The 7,977-nt window shown below is 40.9% G+C and overlaps 1 non-coding gene across 1 annotated transcript; it reads right to left on the bottom strand.

Moving 5' to 3' along the window:
- Window positions 1-1,405: 1,405 nt before the first annotated feature.
- Window positions 1,406-1,488, bottom strand: TRNAL-CAG (transfer RNA leucine (anticodon CAG)). Its single transcript has one exon. It is a non-coding gene; the product is annotated as a tRNA-Leu (tRNA).
- Between the last annotated feature and the right edge of the window lie 6,489 nt (window positions 1,489-7,977).

Genomic DNA, 7,977 nt, shown 5'->3' with positions numbered 1-7,977 from the left:
TGAACCCTTCTAATTTCCTAACAAAAAAATTACATTTCAAAAATTACACTGATGTAAAGTAGACAAGTGGGAAATGTAATTTATTAATTATTTTATGTGACATAACTCTGGCATAAGGGCATAAAAAAAAATTTTCTCCAAGTATCCGATTTTTTTTCACAAATAAATGCAAAAGATATCATACTAAATTTACCCCTATCATGAAGTAGGATGTGTCAGAAAATAAACAATCTCAGAATCACCGAGATCCGAATAATACTACACAGGAATCAGTTTACTTTGTTTACACCTATACACTGCATATCTATAACACAGTACATAAACTACAGGTGAAAGGGTTAGGAGAGGCTTTGTTATACATTATACCACATCAATGCAGGGATAGGGTTAAAGGTGTTGTCACACATAGACATATTGATTTTATTCTGGATTCCTCAGCTGTCCCTTTAAGAAACCATTGTGAGCTAATATTGCAGAGTTAGAAGAGTGTTAGGCTATGTGCGCACGTTGCGTTGTAGTGCCTGCAGTTTATTCTGCGCGTTTTTATGCCCTTGGTTTTTGACAAAATGGCTTTTGACCATTTTTAGAGCTAAAAACGCATGCGTATTTACCGCATTTTTGATGCGTTTTTAGCGCTTTTTCCATGCGTTTTCACAGATGCGTTTTGAACATCAAGACACTGCTAAATAAAGATTAAATAGTCAAACAGAATGAAAAAAGAGAAAAAAAAGCAAAACATAGATAATTTTAGAATTATTAAAGAAAATAGTTATATTTCTTGAAACTATAGCGGTTTTATCATATTAATTCCAAAAATAGCTAAAAAATCATAATTTTCTTTAATTTATTTGTCGGATTATGTGTGTGTGTGTAAAGGGACATATTATTCCATTAATTTAATGTTAGAAAAGCATGCGTTTTGTTTGTCTAAAACGCATGTTTTCTGCACCTAAAAAGCTGGTCAAACGCAGGAAATTTGAAGTTTCTTGGTTTTTGCCATTTCTCATTGACTGCAATGTTAGCAAAACGCTGCAGAAATGGCAAAAACAATTGGCATGCTGCTTCTTTTTCTGCATGGTTTTTGACCAAAAATATGCAAATTAAACGCTGCAGAAAAAAAAGCAAAGTGGGGACAGAAATTCATCTTTTCCCATAGACTTTGCTGGAAAACAAAAACGCATGCGTTTTGGCACAAAAACGCAGCCGCAAAAAACGCAGCGGAAACGCGGGTAAAAACGCAACGTGCGCACATAGCCTCAGACAGAAAAGCTGAAGCTCCACGGCTCAATACTGCGTTACAGAGTAAATTCTATATAAGATTTTAGTGTTATTATGTTTTCTAAAATGTACAAATCAATAACAGGAGATAAATCTGTACAATATCTACACAGAAAGAAAATGTTGATGTCAGAAGTGGGATTTGAACCCACGCCTCCAGAGGAGACTGCGACCTGAACGCAGCGCCTTAGACCGCTCGGCCATCCTGACTTCCGTATATTTGTTAGGATTAACTGTTCCAAGTCAGTTGTCAGAAAAATGATCATTACTTGGGATGAAAATTAAATATATCATGATTTATTTTAATATTGGTTTTTAACTCCTTGGTGACTGAGCCCATTTTAATTTGGCTGCATGTAGACCAGTCGATAGTACAAACAGATTTATAATATGTAAATGACAATCAATGCAAACTTTAAGAAAGTTCCTCTGAATTAGTACAAATATTACCCTTAAAGGGGTTGGCCACTACTTTTACATCGATGGCCTATCCTTAGGAAAGGTCTTCAATATCTGATCGGCCGCAGTCCGACACCTTGCACCCTAACCGATCAGATGTTCCCGGTGCTGGTGGCGGCAGCAGGCAGCTGGAAATGCTCAGTTCCGGAGCTGCTCTGTTTTCTGATAGTAGCCGCGGCCGGGTACTGCACATCTGCCTCTTATTGATCTGAAAGCAGTGCAGTGTGGAGATTGTGACAAAAGCATTGGAGGTTTGCCTTAACAAAAATCTCATCAAATTTCACAAAAAATACTTCCAACATCTCAGCAATACAGCAACGAGAAGCCCCAGTGCACCAACCTGTGCTAATCTGTTCCTGGGCTGGTGGGAGGTAACAGTGGTGTTTGGAGATACACCTATCCCAGATGTTGAGAAAATCGTGCCACGGAATCATTTCATAGCTGATATCTTTAGAATTTGAAGAGGGGATGAAACACAATCTGGTGAAGAACCTGTATGTGAACAGTCTAGGTCTTTATTTCATTTTTGAGATTAAGGACCTGTGCGCACTTGCTATTTTTTGCCGCGGATTACCGGCGGTTTTGCTGCATGTTTCCTTGCATGTTATGTTCATAACATCTCTGCAGTGATTCACCAGCAAAACCTATGGGAAAAAAAAATGCTGTGCGCACTATGCGGATTTTGACAGGTGCATGTTTTGCTGCGGGATTCCCGCAGCAAAAACAATTGCATGTCACTTCTTTTCCACAGGTCGCTGCGGGATTTCACTCCATTGACTGCAATGTAATCGTGAAATCCCGCAGGGAATAACGCAGGCAGAAAATTCTGTGCGGTTCATTGCATTTTCCTGCGTTATTCCCTCCGGTATTTCGCGGTTTACCTGCGGTAATGTTCATCGCTGCCTGCGTTTTGCAGGGAAGTGATGTCATTATGACAGGAAGAGGAAGTGGAGCAGAGAGTAAACACACACATCACAGACACAGACATAGAACACACACAGATATCGCACTCACACACAGACATATAGGATACACATAGAAAGCAAACGGACATATAGAAAAAAAAACACGTGGGCTCCGCCGTATTTTTACCATCCAGCCGAGGTAAGCACACAGCGGCGGCCCGGTTTTCTCAGGCTGGGGAGGGCGAGGGCCAGGGTTAATGTCCCCCCCCCTCCCACAGCCAAGAATATCAGCCCGCAGCTGCTCCTGGACTGTCGCACCCATTATGCGGCAGTCCCAGAGTGTCCCCGGCTCTTCCTGTTGCCGTGATGCGGTGGCAATCAGGGTAATATAAAGAGTTAATGGCGGCGGATCGCCGCCACTAAGTCCAGGCTTGATCATGGCAGCGTCTATGAGACAGCTGACATGATCAACCCGTAAGTAAAGTGAAAAAACACACACACCGAAAAATCCTTTATTTTAAATAAAACACAAAAAAGCCCCTGGTTCACCCCTTTATTAACCCCCCCGAGATACACAGCTCTGGCGTAATCCACATCCTGCGATGCTTGCATCCAGCCGCGACTGACATACAGCGCTGAATGAATGCAGCCTCGCAACGAGACAGACAGCAGAGGTAACCACAGGGCATTTCCCACGGCCGGTAATGGGAACATACTACCGCTCGGGAGAAATGCAGCGTGTGCTCACAGGGACTCTATCTATCCCTCTATCTATCCTTCTATCTATTCTACCTGTCTTCTATACTTCTATCTGTCTATTTATCTATTTATCTGTCTGCTATCTATCTCAGAAGGAAATTACTTTTTTTTTTTTTCTTCAATGTGCTTTATTGCATTGAATGCATTGAAGCACACGTACCAACCCACATGCGGCAAACCGCGGCAATACCGCGAACAATACCGCGGTAAAACCGCATCAAATTGCGGCAAACCGCATGTGGTTTTCGGGTGCGATTTGCCGTGGTTTTTTACTGCGGGTGCGGTAATCTTTCAGACCCTGTGGAATTTTCTTAAGAAAAATTCTGTTTTCCAGTGTGCACAGGGCCTAACAGCGCAGGCTAAAGGCCACTTTACACACAGAGATAAATCTGCGACAGATCTGTGGTTGCAGTGAAATTGTGGACAATCAGTGTCAGGTTTGTGGCTGTGTACAAATGGAACAATATGTCCATGATTTCACTGCAACCACAGATCTGCCAAAGATTTATCTCTGTGTGTAAAGTGGCCTTTACTCTCCCTTGACATCTATATACAAAAGGAAAAAAATGTTTACCTTAGAACAGAGACCTATCTATAACCGACAGTGGAAAAACTCATTACTAAGATGGAAAAGCAACCATCCAAGTTGTCTCAAAAATTGAATCCCAAAAGTCCGTTTATGAGGATTCAGAGAAATTGTTCAGACAACATCACCTTTGAACAACAGGCAGATAATCTTAATAGGAGACTCTATGAGAGAGAAATAGAAGCCTGGGGAAGCATGAAATAGTTACACCTGCCGGATGATAGAGCAGACTGAATTTAGCATTGGAAACACTTGTTAGCAGAAAAGCAATAAACACACAAAGTGCTTCAGAACCAGGACATGTCACACACATCAGAATTCCAGATACGTTTGTTAAATGTTAAAATTACATTTACTAATATGTAATTAATTAAAAGAGGTGCACCATTTATATCATATACTATAGTAACGGGAGTGCTCCATTCTTGTAAAATAACCATTTGGAATAGAGGTTGAAATATGCTATCCCTTTATAGCATTGCACTACTGATGGGGTTAATTGTTATCTGCTGTTGGCTCATGTTTACCATCTTTGCCATTTAGTGATTTTATGTGTTTTTAACCCATGTGCGTTTTGTATTAATAAAGTGTAATAATTTATTGTGATTGTTGGTGGTGTGCTCCTTCTATGCTTTGTCTTTGCTCTTTCCAAAAAAAATATTTACTGGAAAATAGTTTTTTCACCATTGAAAGCAATGAGAAATTACAAAAATGAAGCAAAAATGTTTAGTGTAAACATGGTATAAGGGGTGGAGGATGCTTTTTTTTTCTTTTCTCTTTTTTACTTTGCTTTATATAAAAGTAATTATATTGGAAACAATGTTTCTGATCATTTTATGCTGTAAAATCCATTATATTCTTGATTTTGTATGTAAAACTGGTGTAATATTCTGACATTGACATTTTCATGCTTCCCCCAGATATCCTGGGAGGGTCTTAAGTAAAAATGCTAGAGTTTCCCATTGACTTCCATTATACTCCTTACTGGAGCCGAGTACTCGAGCATTCTGATTTGTTTAATTCAAGTACAAAGTAATCGAGCATTTTAGTGCTCCCTCATTACTAATGAAAACCTATTAGATCCTGCCAAAAGTAAAATAGGCAATACTTAACCCCTTAATGCTATTTGAATTCTGGTTGTAGGGTACTGCTTCTTTATTAGTGTAATCATCTGCAGGAGCCTGACCAATATACACAGGCGAGCTCCTGTCGTAACTGCAAGAATCGATTTTCTTACTGCCTCTAGCAGTTTAACCCCACACATGCCACTGTTAATAGTGACAGCATCACATGAGAAGTTTAAACTAGAAAAATTGCTGGCACTTCCTAATCTCATAATCTAAAATGGAGCAAACTTAACATGACATACAATATTCAAAACAGCAGTTGCACTCAAGTAAAAGGAAGGAGAAAAAACAAGAATGTAGATGGTGTCAGAGTTCCGGGATTTCCAGTTTTCTTTTGAAGGATCTTGCCCTTTGTTAACATGGAGTTTTCTGTTCTGTTGCCCTACTTCCTGTCCATCTGTTTAAAAGCCGCCCCTAAGCTTAGTCTAGTTGCCTGAGTATACTGCTTCCTGTGTACTCCTGCCCTGCTGCTCTCATCTCCTGATTGCTGTTTGGATCCAGTTGAAACACCTGACACCAGTTCTGGACTTCACCTCTCATCCAACTGTGCTCGGACTCTGTCTGCTGTCTCTGGTCGGCACTTCTGCCCGGTCCCTTCCGTTCATATCCACCCTAGGACTCACATCACGTACGGACATTTTTTGGACTATATCTGTTGCCCTTTTTGTGTCCCAGCTGCTGTGCATTTAGGCCTTCTGGGGTGATTGCCGGACAGCCCCTGTATAGGGGTTCGCTCCTGGTGGTCTCCCTGGGGGAGTCCGGTGTGCAGCCCCGGGAATTCCCCTTTGCTCTGAACCCAGCAGGTATTTACTGTGTTTATGTTCCACTGTGTATATACTGTTCTGTGTGCATATTGCGGTTACATATTACTGTGTATATTTTGTTCTGTTTACATATTGCGGTTACTTATTATTGTGTATATTCTGTTCTGTGCACATTTTGCGGTTACATATTATAAAACGTCTTTTGCACCAAGAACTCGTCTCTGGTTGTCATTGCCCTAACGCAATCGAAATCCTCAGTACATACAATAGTATTACAGATGGTGAACATTGAAATATGAATACGAATTACTATCAATAAAAGATTTTTTTGAAAAATATGAAATACTGAGCAAATGAAGGTGGCTAAATTACTTGTGCTCACATACCACGTCAAGGTGTAACTCTCATCTGGGTCCTACTTTAAATGCTATGTGTTGTGAATATCATCAGAGATGGTGCTGTTCCCAAGAGTGTTTCTGGACTCCCTCTGATGGCTAGTTCTGGTAGTGAGTCTGATTCTGCATCTGTCACTCAGACAGGTGCAGAAGATGATTGCTGTTCCAGGAATCCTATCGAGTCCAGCCTGGGGGAATAAAGGAAGGCAGTTTCTGTCTAGCCTTTGCCAGTGATAATTGTTTCTGCTCCATGAGAAAATATCCTGAATCTTGTCCTCCAGCTTTGAGGTTTTTGCCTTTCCCTGTAGGCTCTTTTTGCATTTTTCTGTTCCTTTTTGGATTCTCCAGGAATAATTTCTGCAGTGGTTGTTTCATTCCTGTGCATCGGTTTTGTTTCCATGTCATCCTGGTCTGCAGCTATGCCTGACAAGTATTTTTGTTTTTTCCTTTTGAGATTTAAATTTGTTCTCATGCACCTTTTTGTTTCTTGCATGTGAATAGAGCTCTCCCTGAATTTTGTTTGGAGGACGATTTATTACCAGCAACAAAGGGAGTTTGGTCCCATCTACTCTAGAGTTTGTATTTTTGTATATCACGTATTTGCACAAGGGTTACCGATATAGTGGGAGGAAAGATCGTGTGATCTTTTAAAGGAATTTTTGATTATCAGGTGTTGGTATTTTTTAGGGTTTTTACTAGCTGCAACCAGCAAATCTATCCTATCCTTTTGTATCTAGTTAGCAGGGCCTCACTTTGCTTAACCTTATACTTTTCTATCTGTGTGTTTTTTCTTATATCACCGTTGTTATATGTTGGGGGCTTGTCTCTTTCCTTTAGGGTTATTCTGAGGCAAGTCAGGATTCCTCATTTCATCTTTGAGGTTAGTTACTTCTCTGGCGGTGACAAGGCGTCTAGATTGGTTAGGAATAGAGTTGAGCGCGGTTCGTGGTTCTCCAGTTCGCGGTTCGAGTGATTTTGGGGGCTGTTCTAGATCGAACTAGAACTCGAGCTTTTTGCTAAAGCTCGATAGTTCTAGTTACGTTCGAGAACTGTTCTAGCAGCAAAAAGCCAAGCTAATTACTAGCTGGCTTTCCGCTGTAATAGTGTAAGTCACTCTGTGACTCACACTATTATGAAATTTCAGCGTGTAGCTCCTGTCTCCGATACTGCTGTGTACGCTCTACACACAGCGCTATACAGAATAGGGATAGAAGTTTCTATTAGCCCTTGTAAGGGCTAATACCAGCAGGCTCAGAGCCATAGGTGACAGTCAGGTCCGTGAAAACAGATTTTAACAGCTACACAAGATAACAGCGTCTGTGTAGCTAAGGTCAGGGATTTCCTCGATAGAAAGTGAGGCCTCCTTTTCTCTACCCAGACCCACAACCCTGCCACTGTACCCTCCTGCCCTTTGCACACTCAAGCTCATTGTTACTAAGCCATTATACTAGCAAACTATGCTGCCAGTTTAAGGGCCGTAGTTGCATTGTCAGGGATAATTATTGTTGTTTATTCTGTTGTTAATAAAGCTAGACCACCGCTGCAATGTACACCACCTCTCAATTTTTACTACCACATTTTAAGTGCACAATCTTGTCGCAATCAAAATGAGTGGCAAAATGACAGATGCTGGTGGAAAGGGCATGAGGCGTATTGGAAAAGGAAAAAAACGGTTTGTCCGTGAGGAAGGGGCAAAGCTCCATT

Source organism: Anomaloglossus baeobatrachus, chromosome 11 (assembly GCF_048569485.1).
Source record: "Anomaloglossus baeobatrachus isolate aAnoBae1 chromosome 11, aAnoBae1.hap1, whole genome shotgun sequence".
NCBI lineage: Eukaryota > Metazoa > Chordata > Amphibia > Anura > Aromobatidae > Anomaloglossus > Anomaloglossus baeobatrachus.
This window is presented reverse-complemented; position numbering and strand designations above follow the sequence as displayed.